Source organism: Wyeomyia smithii, chromosome 2 (genome assembly GCF_029784165.1).
Source record: "Wyeomyia smithii strain HCP4-BCI-WySm-NY-G18 chromosome 2, ASM2978416v1, whole genome shotgun sequence".
Lineage (NCBI taxonomy): Eukaryota > Metazoa > Arthropoda > Insecta > Diptera > Culicidae > Wyeomyia > Wyeomyia smithii.
Genome location: NC_073695.1, coordinates 212,830,555 through 212,850,397, shown reverse-complemented (window position 1 = coordinate 212,850,397; position 19,843 = coordinate 212,830,555).

The following is a 19,843-nucleotide window of genomic DNA, read 5'->3' as shown; positions in this document are numbered from 1 at the left end:
TAATTTTATTTTTTTTTTTTGATTATTAGAATCCTTAAAACAGCTTACTACCCATTAGTTCAGCCGATATATATTTGATAATAGCCTAATAAGCTGTAAATCAATAATATTGTTTTCGGCCAATTGGTAGTATACAGGGGACCGGCCACATTCCACGTGAATAGAGAAATCGTCATTTTAGACCACCCCGTCTCCCCTGGTGGCCAATCCTGGTCATTAACCCCCCCCCCCCTTTTCAACCAAATGGTCATTTTCTTACGAAGAAATGTTGAAAAACGGACGTTTCTGTGGTTATAATTTTAAATTTAGCCCCAATTCAGTCTAAAAGGGCTGAGCTGTGTACCAAAAGAACAGAAAACGGCAAAGCAGGAATATGCTTCAAATTTTGCTGTGGATGATTCCAAAGCTGAAAGAGATTAATAACATAAATGATGTGAAATATTGCTGGAAATTTTGAAAAAAAAAAACAAACAAACAAAAAACCTGAGATGTTGAGCTCACATAGTTGTTGCAAAAAAAAAAAAATAACTTCTTTTAAAACCAGTAAAGAAATCCAAATACTTGCAAACGCGTTTAAAGTCTAGAGGAAACCGAAAGAAATACAATTGCACATAATGCTATAAATAAACTAAACGTCAGAAAAACATCACAATAGGCTTTAAAATCCATTCTCAAATGACTTTTATCAAAACTAAACTGGAAGCCAAAAAGAAAAAAAGATTAAACTTAGCTCATAAATCCTGAAAAAGCTTCGCAAATACGGAAATGACCAAGACAAAAAGAAACCAAAAACATGAAGAATTAAAAAGTTAGCTCAATAGGGTTTTTGTATAAAGTGTGAAGATAAAATTGTGAAGAGTTAAAAGAATTAACTCAAAATGTATAAAAACACTCAGAGCAGCGAATTGATTAAAAACTTTCAAAGCAGAAGGTGGAACAAAATATAATTTGAGTTTCAGTTCGCTATGAACTGCACAACAATTTTGGCAAAAAGTTCACGGTAAAATATTTCGAAAGCAAAAATTTTCCGGTTTTAGCTGTGTATAGTTTCCTGCAAACCTCGACAATAATCCGCCAGGAAGGTCCACTCCGGCTAGAGTAGTGTACAGAAAAGACTGTTTCCTTCTTGTCTAAACCTAGAGGTTTGTCTATTAATCAAGATCTATACCGGAACGAATGTTTGAACAAAATTTGAATGCCATTTCTTCCAAAACACCATACCGATGAAAAATAAGTGTTTTAGCCAGATAAAATATCATCACATCATGTCAAAAAAAAAAAAAAACAAACGTTCCTGAACAACCACTCGGCTCCATTTGCACCCCAAATACGCAATCCAACGAATCTATCTCAGCGTCGTTCAATCGAAGATTTCTTTGGGATTTTGAGTTCCTTCGATGCAAAAATAACTGGAGATCAACGAACTGCAAACAGTTGATTGGTAGAATCAAGAGATGCATTCTGAATATCGACGTGAAGGCCGTACAACGCTTTTGTTTCGATATCATAAAAAAACTTTGTCGAAAAGCGGCTTACGGACAGTTCTGAAATGTTCAATATTTATTTTTAGTCCATAATAATGTTTTTTCATGAGGAATGAATCAGCTTTTTTTAGGTTAATCCATCTTTTTTGATAGCAGTAATAAAAAAATTCCAAACTTTTTTTTTTGTTCACACAACATTTATTTGACACGGCACAATACAAATTAATGTTTTACGGAGCCAATTAAATCTAATGCCTTATGGTCTAGAATATCTTATAATCTAAAGGCAAATTCTTTACCCTCGCTTCCGACTACGAGCTGAAACTAAATCTAATACTAAAACTAACATGTTTTTTTTTGTTTCGCTGTTAAATTGGCACCTTGATGCTCTTCAAGTAGCTATAAACATGTAGCATGTATGGCAAGTTTCGCTGAGCGAGAATATCACGAACTGGCACATAGGACTGTATTCCTCGGGCCCTGAGGGTATCCAAAAGTAGAGATCTGGCGCCGCAGAATTCAGCACACACCCAAACCACGTGTTCAATGTCTTGATACCCCAATCCACAAACGCAATGATTACTGCTCGCCAGCCCAATACGCAAGAGATGTGCATCTAGCCCGTAGTGGTTGGACATAATCCGAGACATCATGCGAATGAAATCTCGTCCTACATCCAACCACCGAAACCAAGGTTTGGTGGAAACCTTGGGGATGATGCTGTGTAGCCACCTCCCCAGTTCTCCCTTATCCCACGAGGCCTGCCAGTTGACAAGTGTACTCTGACGTGAAAATTTTAAAAATTCATTGTAGGCAATTGGTCTGTTATAAATATCACCGTTTGTTGCGCCCACCTTAGCCAAAGTGTCCGCTTTCTCATTGCCCGGAATGGAACAATGAGAAGGGACCCACACTAAGGTAATCTGATAAGATTTTTCGGATAAAGCACTCAGATGTTCCCGTATATTCCCCAGGAAATACGGAGAGTGCCTTACATCCTTCATCGATCGGAGAGCCTCAATAGAACTGAGACTGTCCGTAAAGATGAAGTAATGGTCCGTGGGCATTTTTTCAATAATCCCTAAGGTATACTGAATTGCAGCCAATTCTGCGACGTAAGCAGAAGCAGGATTATCGAGCTTGTAGGAGGCGGTAAAATTATTGTTGAAGATACCGAAGCCAGTGGACCCGATGAGAAGTGATCCATCAGTATAAAACGCATTGTCGCAGTTGATGTTTTAATAATTGTTATAAAATATTATAGGGATCTGCTGCACGCGTAAATGATCCGGGATTCCACGAGTTTCTTTCATCATGGATGTACCGAAAAACACAGTAGAAACAGAAGTATCTAATAAGTTGACACAATTGGAGGTGTATGAGGAAGGATTTATACTTTGAGACATGTGATTGAAATACACAGTCATGAAACGGGTTTGAGAATTCAGTTCAACTAGCCTATCGAAATTTTCAATTACCAAGGGGCTCAAAACCTCACATTTGATGAGAATACGAGTAGTCAGATCCCAAAAGCGGTCTTTTAATGGGAGCCTCGCCAAAACTTCCAAATTCATCGTATGGGTCGAATGCATGCAACCTAAGGCAATACGCAAACAACGATACTGCGATCGTTCCAGCTTGATTAAATGGGTGTTTGCAGCGAAGCAGAAGCAGAAACACCCGTACTCAAGCACCGACAATACCGTTGTTTGGTAAAGCCTTATGAGGTCTCCTGGGTGGGCGCCCCACCATGATCCAGTAATTGTCCGGAGAAAATTCACTCTTTGTTGACATTTTTTCATCAAATACCGAACGTGACATCCCCAGGTGCCTTTCGAATCGAACCAGACACCAAGATATTTAGATACCAAAACCTGAGAAATCGTTTCACCCATTAACTGTAAATGGAGCTGAGCAGGCTCGCGCTTCCTAGAAAAAACTACTATCTCAGTCTTCTCCGGAGAGAATTCGATACCTAGCTGTAAAGCCTAAGCAGACAAATTGTCCAAGGTATCTTGCAATGGTCCTTGCAAATCGGCAGCTTTGGCTCCTGTAACAGAGACCACGCTGTCGTCTGCAAGTTGTCTTATCGTGCATCAATTTGCCAGACATGCGTCAATGTCATTCACATAAAAATTGTAAAGAAGGGGGCTTAAGCATGAGCCCTGGGGAAGACCCATGTAGCTAATACGAAAAGTTGCCAAATCGCCATACGTAAAATGCATATGCTTTTCGGACAACAAATCATGCAAAAAATTGTTCAAAATTGGTGAAAATCCTTGTCGGTGAAGTTTGCCCGAAAGAATGTCAACAGAAACGGAATCAAAAGCCCCCTTAATGTCCAAGAACACAGATGCCATTTGTTCTTTGCGAGCATAGGCTAGCTGAATATCTGTAGAAAGCAACGCAAGACAGTCATTCGTTCCTTTGGCACGGCGGAAGCCAAATTGAGTATCTGATAGTAGACCGTTTGATTCGACCCAATGGTCTAAACGACGGAGTATCATTTTCTCCATAAATTTCCGGATACAGGATAGCATTGCAGTCGGCCTATAAGAGTTGTGATCAGAAGCTGGTTTTTCCGGTTTTTGGACGGCGATCACCTTCACTTGCCTCCAATCCTGCGGTACAATGTTTTGCTCCAGGAACTTATCGAACAAGTTCAACAAGCGCCTCTTGGCATTGCCGGATAGATTCTTCAACAAGTTGAATTTGATTCTATCTAACCCAGGCGCGTTATTGTTACAGGACAGGAGGGCAACTGAAAATTCTGCCATCGTAAAAGGTGATTCTATCGCGTCGTGGCCCGGAGACGCATCGCGAACAACATTTTGCTCAGGAACAGAGTCCGGACATACTTTCCTGGCAAAATCAAATATCCACCTACTTGAAGACTCCTCGCTTTCGTTGACCGTTACGCGATTCCGCATTCCTCGGGCTGTGTTCCAAAGAGTGCTCATCGATGTCTCCCTCGACGTCTCGTTCACGAACCGACGCCAATATCCGCGTTTCTTTGCTTTAGCCAAGCTTTTAAGCTTGGTATCAAGCTCCGAATACCGTAAATAGTCGCCAGGTATAATACCTCCCTTCTGGTAGGCCAAAAACGCGTCGGATCTTTGCGTGTAGACATCGGAGCACTCTTGGTCCCACCACGGAGTGGGAGGCCGTTCTTTAATCGTTACGCCGGGATATTTCTTCGTTTGGGCTTGCAACGCGGCGTCGAGAATCAAGCCCGCGAGTAGGTTGTATTCTTCAAGTGGTGGGTGATGTTGAATCGACTCGACAGCTTCTGATATCATTTCCTCGTATAATTTCCAATCGATATTCCGTGTGAGGTCATACGGAATATCAACTGATCGCGTGCGAGTTGAACCATTATCAATTGAAATTTGAATAGGCAAATGATCGCTACCGTGGGGATCAAGGACTACCTTCCATATGCAATCCAACCGTAGCGATGTTGAACATAAAGATAAATCTAAAGCACTGGGGCGCGCTGGAGGTTTCGGAACGCGTGTCATATCCCCGTTGTTTAATATTGTCATGTCGAAGTCGTCGCAGAGGTTATAGATCAAAGAGGAACGGTTATCATTAGAAGGGGAACCCCAAGCCACGCCGTGAGAGTTAAAATCTTCCAAAATCAAACGTGGCGAGGGAAGAAGATCTATTAAATCAAAGAGCAGCCGTTGCCCAACCTGTGCTCTGGGAGGAATATATATTGAGGCAATACAAAGCTCTTTACCTTGTATTGTCATTTGACATGCGACAGCTTCGACGCCTGGGACCGTGGGGAGGTTAATACGATAGAAGGAATAGCACTTCCTAATCCCTAGAAGTACTCCTCCTTAAGGGGTGTCTCGGTCGAGGCGAATTATATTAAAATCATTGAAGCTAAGATCTACATTTGAAGTGAGCCAAGTTTCACAGAAGGAAAATGCATCGCATTTATGCTTATTAATCAAAACGTTAAATGAATCAATTTTGGGGATGATACTTCTACAATTTCAGTGTAAAATAGAGATAGAATCCTTCATCTCAGCCGATGAATTAGCCATCGAAGGATACGATCGCTGCAAGGAGGGGCCATTTAGCAGTCAACTGCTTCAAAAACGTTTTAACTGTTGGTAGAAATGCCAGCAGAAGACTTTTAAGAGGATCAGTTATGTTGAAATTTTCAAAAATCCAGTCCACAATATCTGAAAACTTCAGCAGTCCAGATTCTGGCTGAATCTTGGACGAAAAAGAAGGAACAGTTGGGTTTTTTGATGTTCCTGGAAGTGCCGGAAACTCCTTACTTGAATTCAGTTTTGTCAATCCCGGAGGAGTTTGCTTCGGATTTTCTACAGCACTTTTTTGTTTTTTAGTATCAGTCACTTCAGATGGAGACCTTCTCTGTCCTTTCCTAGGAAGCCTAGGAGAAGAAAGGTTTTTCCTCTTCCTAGATTTCCCGGGTTCAACAAAAGAAGATTCCCCAACTGAATCGTCAGAATCAGACTAATCGGATGGCAAGACCTCGAAGAGATTCTGGGAAACCAGTTTGGTGGCAGCGGCCTCTTTGAGCATTTCTGCGAAAGTGCGCTTAGAGCGCTTTTTCAGAGACCGCTTGATCTTGTCTTGGCGCTGTTTGTACGCGGGACATGCAGACAGCTCATGCGGAGTCTGCCCACAATAAAGGCACTTTTCAGCACCCTTATTACAGGCGTCATCCGCATGTTGCTCTCCGCACTTGCCACAACGTGCTTTATTGCCACAGTGGGAGGCCGTATGGCCCAACTGTTTGCACTTGAGGCAATTCATTACCCGCGTTACAAACAAGCGCACGGGCAGACGCACCTTGTTCACGAGCACATAGCTCGGCAGAGCAGACCCGGCGAAAGTCACGCGAAAAGAGTCTGAAGGGGTGTAAGTTTTTACACCCTTGTCGAGCGATACTGAATGTAATTGCTTACATTCAAGTATCTTGGCAGGTTCAAAGCTAGAATCCTTGAAAAGGCCTTTTCCAGCCTTTTCCAGCCTTCAACAGGTCCTCGTCAGTCAGACTCGATTCGCTGACCACACCGTCAATCTCAACTATGCGAGCTGGAATGTACACGTGGTACTCCCGCGTGAAGAGCTCACAAGCAGCAATCTCGTTTGCTTGCTTGAGGTCAGACCCCAAAACACGCAGCTTATTCGGGCGTACTTTGGTAATTTCAGTCACGGCTGTAAACCGTGCCAGATCTTTACATATTTGCATTGTGTTCAATGCTTTCACTTTCGGCCGGAAAAATACAGCCCCAATACCAACTTTGCCCTCCGGATACTGCTTAAGCCGATGGGTAGCTTCCTGCGGGGTTCCATTCTTAACCCTTGGAACTTTGTACCCGGGAGGGCTAGGCGGTAGAACGAGCGGGTTTTCATCCCCGCGTTCGTCGTCCATGTTGGACGCGTAAGCCACACACGCAAAATGCCAATCAACAAATAATATTGTAGAAAAAAAAAAAACAAGAAAAAAAAACTACTTATCTTCTGCAGCCGCTCTCCACCGCAATCAGCGCACGGGCGATGCCAATCTCCAGTCCTTCACACAAGAGTCCGCTAGCAAAAGCTGCAGCCGCTCCAGCCACACAGCAGCACCAGTACAGCCAAACAGCAGTACGCCGGGTACTGGATCTCTCGCAGTAGCGACACAACGTACAGTCTGTGGGGTACGGTAGCAATAGGCGATGATGCGTTCTTTTGTCTTCAATAGACGACGGCAACGAGCAGCAGTGCACACGTAATACAATGCACGGTGACCTTGAAGGCGATTAACTGGTCGGCACTATCGAGATCGAAATGAAATTGCGACCGAACACGACGAGAGCACAACTCGGAATGAATTCCAAACTTTTAGTTGTCACCCGTTAAAAGTGGAAAAGGATATGCTGAAAATTGATTATCAGTAAGTCTCAAAAAAGCCTTAACCATGTGGTCTCTTCAAGATACTTTCGTGTCATTGAATAGGGAGAGATGCAGCGCCACACCGCAGCTAATTTGAAGTCGGCCGTTGACTATCTGCGGTATAAACAGTAGTAGTTAGGTGAGGTTAGCATTTCAAGTCGGTGCCGTTGTTATGGGGCCGTTTGTTCGTTGAGCATTTGTTCGGAACAGGTGTCTTTTAGTTTAATTGTCGTTCTTTTTACCTTCTTTTTGGTACAAGAGATCAGACAAAAACCTTTAGCCTCAGTTTTCTAGTGTAGTCAAATACTGTGCTTTTCTCTTCTCACAAATAATTTATTTTCGGGGATGCAAACAACTGTTATTTCATCAACTGTTTATCTTTGGTTGGCTGTTATATTCGAAGGTGATTCAGTTTACTTGTGTCTAGGCTTTTTATTCTAATTGATTGTCGGTTATGTAGCGCTACACATCTGTATAGACCGTTCCGATAATTATACATACACTTACGATCAACCGTCATTTCAAATAACGAGCAGTATTCAACCAAACGTTGGCTGCGTCCTGTTGTTTACATCCAAAAGAAACAGATGCTGTCATTTTTTCTAACATTAAGTGCGAAATTTTGAAAATACGTGGCCTTTCTTCCGAGCAAAGAAAGCGAATTGTGCACAAATGGGGCACCGTGAGTGGTCTTTCTATAAGAAAATTAGCCAGAGAAGAAGGTATAAGTGTCGGAGCAGTTCAAACCGCATTGCGGAAATATTGTGAAGAGTGCACATTTACTGATGCCCCAAGACGTGGTAGAAAACCCGGGCCTGTTGATCCCACAATGGACAAAAAGGTTAAGGAATACTACAAGCGGCATCCTTCAGTATCAGTACGAGATGTGGCGAGAAAGCTTGGAACCTCGGCGAGTAACGTTATGCGTGCCAAGGAAAGAATGGGTCTGCAGACCCGTCGGAAGCAGAAGCAGCCAAAACAAAATCCAAAACAAGCTGAATCTGTGAAACCGAGAGCTCAGAAGCTTTATGACAAACTTCTGATCAAAAAAATAGGGTGTGTTATCATGGATGACGAAACCTACATAAAACTGGACTATAAGACTCTGCCAGGACCGCAATTTCATACATCACCGAAGGGAAAGGATGTCCCTGGACCAGTGAAAGCCATTTACACCGAAAAATTCGGCAAGAAGGTAACGGTTTGGCAGGCCATTTGTGAATGTGGGAAAATATCTCGTCCATTCATTACGAATGACACAATGAATGGTAAAATTCACGTGAAAGAGTGTTTGCAGAAAAGGTTGTTACCCATGGTTAAGCAGCATAACAATCCTCCAATCTTTTGGCCCGATCTTGCTTCCTGCCATTACTCTAAGGATGCACTAGGGTGGTATGAAACAAATAATGTCACATGTGTCCCAAAGGAGATGAATCCTCAAAACTGCCCTAAAATTCGCCCTATTGAAACTTTTTGGGCTTCGACCAAGGCAAAGCTGAGGAAATATGTCAAACCAGCGGACAATGTTGAAAAGTTTAAAAATGATTGGCTTAAAGTGGAAAAAATGGTCGGAGAACACACTGTGCAAAAGCTAATGAGTAGTGTAGAGAAAAGTTAGAGAACTCGCGTATCCTACGAAAAATAATCCCAACTTGAATTGAAACTGGAAAGAAAACACTTATTAACTATATTTCAGAATAAAATGACCCGAAAAATCCTGTATTTTTTGTTTTATTCAAGAAAGAAAATGTATTTATTATTTTCGGAACAGTCTATATAAACCAGAAAAGGCACTACTAAATTCAATTGAAACGCTTCTAAAAGCGAAAAAAACCTGAAGTACATTAATTCAAAATGCACCTGGAAATAACTGGCAGCACTTTAAAACAAACTAACGCTTCTTTGGGTGCATAAAAATGAATGATCTCATATCTCCAAATTTTAAAAAATGACATGATCAAACTTTAGCCAAAATGCCTGAGAAACATAAAACAGAGAAAAGGGCACACAAAAAATTAATTCCATGAAAGAAAAAGAGCAGAGAAAAGCCTTTTTTCATATAAAGTTGACGCACTTCTCAACAAAGTTGCTAAGAATATTTTACCTACCCCTGGCAATCTTCATGCCGTGAGGGGGTTAGGCTCTGTGGATTTTTAAATAACGATGTAAAGTGCTCCCAGAGAGAATGATTCTCTTTCGAGGGAGCACGAGAAAAGTTACTCTAAGATTTTTATTTAACGTAACGGACAACTAGATAATGATAATTTTTTCAAAACAATTGTGGTGGTAGCGATGATGAGGGTAGAGATGGAGGTGGTAGCGGTGACAGCGAAGGTAGCGGTGACAGTGAAGGTGGCGATGCCAGCGAAGGTAGCGGTGGCAGTGAAGGTAGCGGTAGCAGTGGTGGTAGTGGTGGTAGTGGTGGAATCGGTGATAGCGAAGGCGTTGGCAAAGATTGGTAGTTTAAAACCAGAAAACCGGCTAAAAAATTTTAACAAATTAGTAGTAATAAAATTAGTGTAGAGGTAAGAAAATTTAGAATGCTTGAATGATTTGGAAGGTTACGAGCAAAAAAAAGGTCTCCACTCTGTCGTCTCGTCTGGCCCTAGGGGAGCCCTTCATATCGGTAGGCCCGGGCATTTGCCCCCTTTGCCCCCCCCTTAAATCCGGGCTTGGCCGTGAGTGATTCTAAAAGCCAAGCCAAGTCGGTTGACGCACTTCTGCCATAACAATTAGGTTTGACTAGCGTTTCCCGCCAAAGCTGGTCATTGTTTGCGACCAACTATCCAGCTTTCCACGAGCAGTAATGGCGGACAGTGCACGCAGCCCATTTTGACGTTTCCTGTAGGTCAGAGAATTTTCAATCGCAGTAACGGAGTAGAAAATATAACAATGTCGTAACGTAGCATAGCAAATTCAATATACAATGGGCGTTTTGTTATTTAAAGATCGTCGTGCGCATGCGCGAATCAAAATAAACAGAACTGTTTATTAAAGTTGCTATGCTACGTTTCAAAATTTTTATGTTTTTCACTCCGTTACTGCGATTGAAAATTCTTTGACCTACAGGAAACGTCAAAATGGGCTGCGTGCACTGTCTGCCATTACCGCTCGTGGAAAGCTGGATAAAATACTGTTCAGCATCTTATCAATCCAGCTTTCCACGAGCGGTAATGGCGGACAGTGCACGCAGCCCATTTTGACGTTTCATGTAGGTCAGAGAATTTTCAATCACAGTAACGGAGTAGAAAATAAAACAATGTCGTAACGTAGCATAGCAACTTCAACAAACAATGGGCGTTTTGTTATTTAAAGATCGTCGTGCGCATGCGCGAATCAAAATAAACCGCTTGTGGAAAACTGGTTACGTAGTAGAATAGATTGTTCAGTAATTGTGTACATTTGTGATGCGTCTTCGTGTGGAAGAAAGTTTCTCTCTGGGCCTTAATATTGCCCCCGTGTTGCCAAAGAGCAAAAAAGTACACAACGTAGCGTTTTATCCCGTTCGCGATCAGTCAGTTAGCTTTCAATGGATTTCCTCCGGACTTGCAGCGATCGATTGGAAAATCATGAACGCTTCCGCTCAAATGCAGAGTTATATTTTGATTATTCAAACTACTGGATTACTGATAACTGTTATTCCTTTTTGAAACGCAGATTTCAACCTCTGATTGGTCGTTTTATGCTTTCTTTCCCCAGAACGGTCGACAGAATTATATACCTAATAAACCGGGCATTCGTTGAACTATATAAGAGCCTGTATTTGCTCAAATCAATCAGTTCACTTGTGGATGGCCACTAGGACGGTCCTAACTAAGCAGCAGCGGGTGGCAGCAGTGGTAGTGGAAGCAGCGTCAGCGTGAAGCTGCAGCAATTCGTCTTTCCAGGAAGGGGCATTGATCAGCACTTCCTCCAGTCAAGGTTGCATATTAAATTTTGGAGTGTCAATTCCATTCAATTGGTCGCGTGCCGATAATACACTCCACAAGTACAATTTTAAAACATGATATACGACAAACTTTCAGTCATTAAGTAATGCTACAAGTTTGTCAAAGAAAGCAGTGCTCTAACTCTTAAGCCTAAAGTGTGAGAGCCCATATTCAGTGGACACCGCGAATATTGACTGAATATTGCCCATAGGCTCCTACGCTTCAGGCATAAAAGTTACATTGCACTATTCGACAAACTTGTAGTACTACTTAGGGACTACAAGTTTGTCATACATCGTTTTTTCAAAATTGCACTTGTTGGAACGAACTATCGGCACGCGGTGAGAAAGTACCCCAAAATTGAATATGCAACCTTGCCTCCAGTGATAGGCTCTGCCGTTTTTTGGCAACACACAAACGGGGATGTTGGCAATCAAAATCTGTCGGCCGTCAAAATTTTAGTGTGAAACAGCTTTCCACTGTGTTATCAGAGGAATGCCTGATTCCCACTATCGTAGATAGCACAGAGATGCGATCAGCATCATATCCGAGATTGAATGAAACAACAAATTATCCTCTTGAGGACTAATTAAATCTTTAATTTTAAGAATTAATATTTCCTCGTTTATTTATTACACAATTTACCAGCAGTGGGCAGCGGTGGACTTTATGTGTCAGCTTTCGACTCAAAACATCTTATTATAGAATGATGGGATGAACGGTTCCTCCGGTGAAACTCTGGGTGCCGTCTAATTTTTATTTTGAATAACAAAAGGCATGGGCGTAGTCATAACTTCGAATAGGGGGGGCGGGCAAATTCTTAAAAATTTTAGAAGTAAAAAAAGTGGTATTTTGAAAAATATAAAAAAATACTAGTGTGTAGTGATTGTTACATCAAGGCAACCAGTGAAAATTTGTCCTTGACATCAGAGTGAAAAATTTGATCATTCTTTGTCCAACCTCGAATATAAATAGATGTTCTTTAGTAAAAACTCTTTAGTTCATTCAAACATTTGGACATATCATTTTGGCGACGAGAATCTCAAGAATTCAGGAACATGGCAGAAGATAGAGTTGATCAGCAGCCGCCATCGGGAATTCAAGATATAATTCTCAAGATGGCCCAACTTTTACAGCAGATGGCCGCCCAGCAGCAGCAGCCTCACTATTAAACCCCGGAGCAGATTTTGGAGTCCCTCTCATTGAGCATCACCGAGTTTGTCTTCAACTAAGAATACGGAGTTACGTTCGGACGCTGGTTTAATAGCTACCAGGACCTCTTCCAAAACGATGCAGGCCAGTTGAATGATGCGGCGAAGGTACGTTTACTTCTCCGGAAGCTGGACACCCATTCGCACAGCCGCTATCTACATCCTGTCAAAGCTTCCCAAGGACGTGAAGTCAACATTTTCAATAAAATCTTCGGGCATCAAACGTCAACGTTCCGGGAGCGGTTCATGTGTCTTTTTACGATTGTTGTTAACCATCTGCCGATGAACACTCAGCAAGCAGAGAGCACTCAACCGTTGTTCAACCATTGTTGACCTCAGCCAGGTTTTCACCCGACGTAATGTGCTGAACGGGCTTTCAGCTAGCAGGTCTATAAGATCCAGCTGTTCCAAGTTCTTACGGTCTGCTCTCATGCTGCTGCAATGTTGATATCAAAGTTCCACCTCTTCAACAAAATTGTCAACTTCGTAAAAAAATTACGAAACTTGAACTCTTTGAACGGCATGCGTATTAAGTTAGCGGGATGCAGCAAGCACAACGCGTAAGCAGGTGCACTATCTTCACCGAACCGTGTTTCTAGTGAGATTACAAGAAAATCAAGGTAAGGAATTGTCACAGCTCGGATCCCCCTGCCCCCCTCTGGCTACGCCTATGACAGAAGGGTTGTGTGCAAAGTCACGACCGTAAGGCTAACGTAGAACTGCATAGAGCTGTTTGTTGCAACACTTTCATTGTTGCAATCGGGAGTGATCGCAAATTCTTTGAATGATATACACTAAGATTACGCATAGCATAGCATAGGTAGACTGCCCGTAGTTGCACTCCGTGATTGGTCAAACCAACAAAATTGCAAAATGAACCAGATGAATGGTGCTTGGGACTAGCATTACATTCTCATTGTGCAATTTTTACTGGCTCATACTTTCACAACTGACCAATAACGACGCCGGCCACGACCAAAAGGCAGTACTACTAGGGAAGGAAAGGGAAAGTGATGCTCGTTTTGTTTAGAATGATATACAATAAGTTTACGATAGACTATTTTCCCAATGTTAAAAACTTTTTTTAAACCTCCGGAAGTAATGTGGTGGCCCTGCTAGGATTTAAAATGGTAACTGGGGTTGATCTTCGGTTTATTAATATCATCCCGATACCAGCAATACTCCTATAAGTTTGTATTTGACCATCTATTTTCAAGGAACATTATTTCCAGATAATTATTTTATTAGTGTTGGATAAAAGTTTTCGGATTGATCACTCTCGAGTACAAAAATACAAGTAATGTAGAAACAACCTTGTGTAGTTAAACGTCTACGTCTGAGGCAATTCAAATGAATTTTATGAAGAGCTTATTTTATGAAATAAATTTTTTGCAGAGCTTGAAATACCCTCCCATGCCCCCTTTTTTTGTCCACAAGGATATTTCCTTACAAAAAAAAAGTTTTGTTCGGTGGTTTATTTAGTGATTAGGTATGAAAAATAATAACAATAAATTCACATTCAACCCAAAACAACCTAGACCAGAAAAGCCATGAACGAAAAAAGTTCCATTAACATTCAGCCTAAAAGGGCTGAAAAACGTGCTAAAAGATCAGAAAAGGGCAAAGCAGAAATTGATTCCAAATTTTGCTGTGATTGGTTCCGAAGTTGGGGTCCCCGTGGTTCTGCGGTTAGCGATGTCGGTCGGCTAGCTCCCCCACACGGTTGTGATGTCGAGTTCGATTCCCGATCAGGTCGAGGATCTTTTCCAGCTGGAAATTTTCTCGAATCAGCACTGGGGCACGGTGCTTCATTGTAGGTTAATCGCTCCTATATTCATCTCAGTACCTATATTCATCTTACACGCCTTTTCGATCAATTTATCGTCAAATTTTACCATATTTTCAACGTAAAACTTTCAACCACTAGACAAAATCGAGAAGCAAATAGATTTACTTTCAAAAATTTGTAGAAATTTGACGGTAAATTGTACAAATGAGAGAAATAAGATGAATTTAGGTGCATCTAGCTTTTATTTCACAACATGGCAAAAGTGCCAAGAGCAATATCGATAACGAATTCTCTCAACTAATCTAGTTGATCGGAACCGCTATTAGCCCTTTGGGCTAGCGTGCGATATTGTTGTTGTTGTTGTTTCAACTTCGGAGACTAAAAGCAAAAATGATTTCAAACGCTTCAGAAAAATGTTATTTGAGCGTTTGGAAAAGGTCGAAAGCTACTATCAAAAATTCATCCAAAATAACCCGCAGAAAACTGAAGTTTATTGAAGGTTGAAAGAGAGCATACAAAAAAAAAATCCTTAAAATCCAGAATAAGTCGAAAAGAAAATGATCTTGAATATAACTTTAAGTGATTAGAAACTGTTAAGGGAAAAACAAAGAATCTGAAAGGAGTTAAAATATTTCTCGAAACAGTTAGAGCCTGTTTTATACAAAAAGAAAGTTCTAATTTTAGTCAATACAATGGAAATTATTTTTGAAAGACAGTTGAGACCAAAAACGAAAATAATAACAGAGTAATTAAATTTACATATTATTCAAAAATGGAAGCTGACTGTCATTTTGAAAATTTTCATACATATTATCAATCGTATTTCAAACGTTAACTAGAGGAAGCAGAATAACTCCAAATTCAGCTGGAACCAGTTTGAAGCACATACGAAAAATATAAGTACATGATTTCACATTTTAATTTAGAATTCACCTAATTTTTTGAATGTATCTTAAAGCATTTTTTTTCAGCTTTTCAATGGTGGTGTCAAATTTAAAATCGGTGGTTGCGAACTTGCATAAAAACACACATTTACTGATAAAATTCAAGATGGCGGCGACGTTAAAGATGGCGGCCAATCTTTTTCTACTTCAAATAAAAGCTCTATCATTCTTCTTTGAAAAGATATGCTAATTGTAGGGGGTTCAATGACAAATTCAAGAGAAATGAAATAATAAAAAGATCAAGAATTGCTCGAAATTCGGTTTTTATTAAAACTGTTTAACTGCTTTGTGCCTGAGGGGTCCATCAATATGAACTACTTTCAATCATTTAGAAACAAAAAGATCGTTTTTTAAAGACCTTATATCATTAGTGGGACGGTTTCATTGAGAATTACTCAATAATTCAGACGAGAGAAGGAAACCAAAAAAAAAAAGATTGAAATTTAGCCTAAAAGGACAAAGCAAAAATCTATTCCAAATTTAGCTTAAAGTGGTTTCATACTTGGATGAAACTGATTCCAAATTATTCCAAATGACCAGAATATTTGTAGAATTTTTATTACAGGCCAACGTATTTTTTGGAAGATCTCTATTTTTGGAGTTATATCGTGTCCACGTGACGCCTCCTTCCCTCCCGTGGACAAGTGTAGACATTTATTGCGTAACACATACACCCCCCCCTCCCTTGGGATGTATATTACCCGCTGTCACTAACAGGGGATTCTGTGAAACGGGGAAATAGAATGAATTTCACATGGAATTTTTTGTCACTTTGATAATCCGTGCAATTATGTTTTCATCGCCATTGAAAATCACAAATATCACTGTTGCTTTTTATGCGCGTCTGAATATAAAACACCATGTGTACATACTGAAAATAATCTCAACACTTACCAGAAAAATCAGCTTTGACGGATCGTTGAAGTCGCTCCAGCCTGTGAATCCTCCGCGAAGCAACCTCGAACTGCAACGATACCTGCCGTAAGGTTCCTTAGCGACTACAACGCCTGCCGCGATCGGCCTGCTGTCTTCCTAGTTGACCAAGTGACGGCGGTCGAAGATGATGCTCGGACAGAGACTGATTCCTCGGCCATCGTACCCACCTGGAGCAGCTAAGAAGTCACTTCAGTGCACGGTCTAACCTTCAGCCATGTGGTTTTGGTGTTGTTCTTGCTCGGAAGAATCAAACTCTGAACACTCTTTTGAAAAAAACACGGAGCATATGGCAGTCGCGTCAATTGTAATTGAACGTCAACGAAATGAATTATGAGTGAATAAAAATAGCACCAAATATCTTAAAATAACAATATAGTTCACTCTCGAATTTCCCATATATTCCCGTGAAGACAGACAGGGAACACCCCCTCTTGTGGTGAAAAAGGGTGTGGTGAAACTCATTGCACAGTGGTACAGTAAGGCAATTTAGGCGGACATAGGCTTTTCGTTGCGATTTTGGTTTGCGGTTTAAAGCCAGAGTTTTTGTAAAAAGTTGTTTCTTATACATAGTCCTCTATACATGTGCGAATGAAAATTAGGGTGGTCCTAAAATCAACGAAATAAAACATTCTTTGGCAAACTTGTAGACTAACTAATTCTAAGTAACTTTGTAAAAAAACTTTTTTGTAGACATGAAATTTGGTTTCCAAAAACAGTCTTTTCGCTCTATTTTTTCAATTCAAATTTAAAAACGAAGTTTTCTTCGGTAACTTTAATCAAAAATACGCCAATTTTGACGAAAAAAACATTGTCGATATATTATTCAGATAAAGAGTTTTCACTATTTCTATTTTAAAAATAGGCCCTTTTGATATATTGATGTCTCCGTTTAGGGCAAACATAAATAATATTATTTGGTATCATTTGATAGAACAAATATTGCATAAATATTGTGAAGAAATACCGAAAGTTGCTTAAAATTAGTTGGTCTACAACTGTGCCGATGAATGTATACATTTATTCATGCAAATAAAAAGTTAGTTTTTTTCATTTAGTCGATTTCAGGACCACCCTAATTTTCATTTGCACATAAAAAATAGACTAAATATAAGAAACAAGTTCTTAGAAAAAAATTTTACTCTAAACCACAAAATTGCATCGAAAAACTCGTGTCCGCCTACATTGCCTTACTGTACCACTGTGCATTGTTGTTTAATTTCTGTGAGCGTGTGACATTGTCACACACGAAACTGAATTTACTCAATTTTAGATTTAGTTGACTCAATTTCATACTTTCACAGAAAAAAATATGTTGCAGATTTCGTGCGTATATTGTTTGTATGTAAAACTAACGCCATTCCGGGAGTTAAATATTGATAATATAATAGATGGAGCTTATCGAGGCACGAAGTAGAAATATTCAAATAATCAGGCCACGACGTGTAAATGGTAAACTAATCCCAAGTTGCTATATACGTGGTTCCCTGTGTAACTTCACTAGCTCAGATCCATCACGGGAAGCAACTTCGAAATGTGCGGCCGTCAAGCTCAAGCTCAATAATCAGGACACGAAGTGTACAATTCAATGAATATTTCAATTACCTCGTGAAAAAGATAAAAGGAGAAACCGCACAATGGTTGTCAATAGTCGTATATGGTTGTTGTGCAACTTTTTGCTTAGATAACATTGAATGTTCTATCAATTTAACAATTTAAGTATGAATACATATCATGTTGTAATTGGTTTAAAAGCTTTATTATATTAAATATAAAAGATATTCAACAAAACAAACATAATTATTGATAACAACTGTTATGCAAAAACTATTATTTAATGTTTAGTTTTCTTCGTTTTGAAAGTATTTTTTGTTTTTTTTTTATTCCTCCGAATTTTTTGCTCTCGAGTTCTAATCTTCGTATTCATCACTTGCAGATTTGCTTTAACCAGCATATTTATGTATTTACTAGCTGACCCGGCAAACTTCGTCCCGCCTATTTTTGTGTTTAATTCAATAATTTTCAACATTCCAAATTCATTGATTTCTTGCGATTTGTTTTTATCGTTTGAAATTATTGGTTTTATCGGAATGACAACATCCTCGACTTTTGCCTTTAGTACATCACCTCTATTCCGAAAACACTCATATTGGGTGGTATTCAGTTATTTTCGTTGTTTTCCAGAAACTGAAAGTGGTCATCTTCGAATTCAATATGGTGTCCAGGGTCAATGCTTGGCTTCTATACATTATTTCGATTACGGAAATATTCATATGCAGTAGTATTCGGCTGTTTCTCAGAAGTTGCCATCTTACAATTCAAAATGGTGTCTGAGGTCAATTTTTAGCTCCATGCATCATTCTGGTTAAAGAAACACTCATATTGGGTGGTATTTGGTCCCTTTAGGCTATTTTTTTTTGGAGACAATTTCTGGCCCCTGAGCGTCATTCTGGTTTAAGAAACACCAATAATAGGTGTTATTTAGTCATTTTCGGCTGTTCTACAGAAACCGGAAGTCACCATCTTAGAATTCAAAATGTTGTCTGTGGTCGATTCTAGCTCCTGTGTATCATTCTGGTATCGAGACATCTCATATTGGATGGAAATCGGCCGGTTGAAGAAATACCCATATTGGGTGTTATTTGGTTATTTCCGGCAGTTTTCTATTCACCGGAAGTCGTCATTTTACAATTCATAATGTTATCTGGGGTCGATTTGTAGCTTCAGTGCATCATAAAAATCCCGGAAATACCCATAATGAGTGTTATTTGGTCTTTTGCCACTGTTGTTTAGGAACCGGAAGTCGCCATATTGGATTTCAAAATGGCATTTGGAGACAATTTCTGGCCTCTGAGCATCATTCTGGTTAAAGAAACACCCATATTTGGTTGTTTTTGGGTCATTTTCGGCAGTTTTCCAGTCACCAAAAGTCGCCATATAACTACTCAAAATGCTGTCTGAGGTCGATTTGTGGTTTCAGTGCATCACCACGATTTCGGAAATACCCATATTGGATGGTATTTGGTCATATCTCGCTGTTTCTCGGAAACCGGAAGTCGCCATCTTGGATTTCAAAATGGTATTCAGAGACAATTTCTGGCCTCTGAGCGTCATTCTAGTTAAAGAAACATCCATATTGGTGGTATTTGGTCATTTTCCTCTTTTTTCCAATCACCGGAAGTCGCCATCTTACAATTCAAAATTTTGTCTGATTTTTCAAAAACCGGAAGTCGCCTTCTTGGATTTCAAACTGGCATTTCGAGACAATTTCCGGCCTCTGAGCGTCATTCTGGTTAAAAAACACAGGAGGGTTGTGTACAAAGCCACGACCGCAAAATTGAAGTAGAATACTTTTACAAGAAAGATAGCTTTGGAAATACACTCGATTATGTTGCAGTGTACAATGCAGCAAGCAATGCAATCGAAGTAATCGCTACATATAGCAAAGAGTTGAAAATCATTTAGTTCGAATCAAACAACCGTTGAATAAAGACATACTTTTAAATGGTTCTTCAATATATTTTAAGTCCAGTCCGATTATTCCACTTTGTCAGCCAATAGATTAGGGTTATTAATTTAATGATGTCAAGCGGTATAATTTTTCGTATACTTTTCGTATATTATTACATGT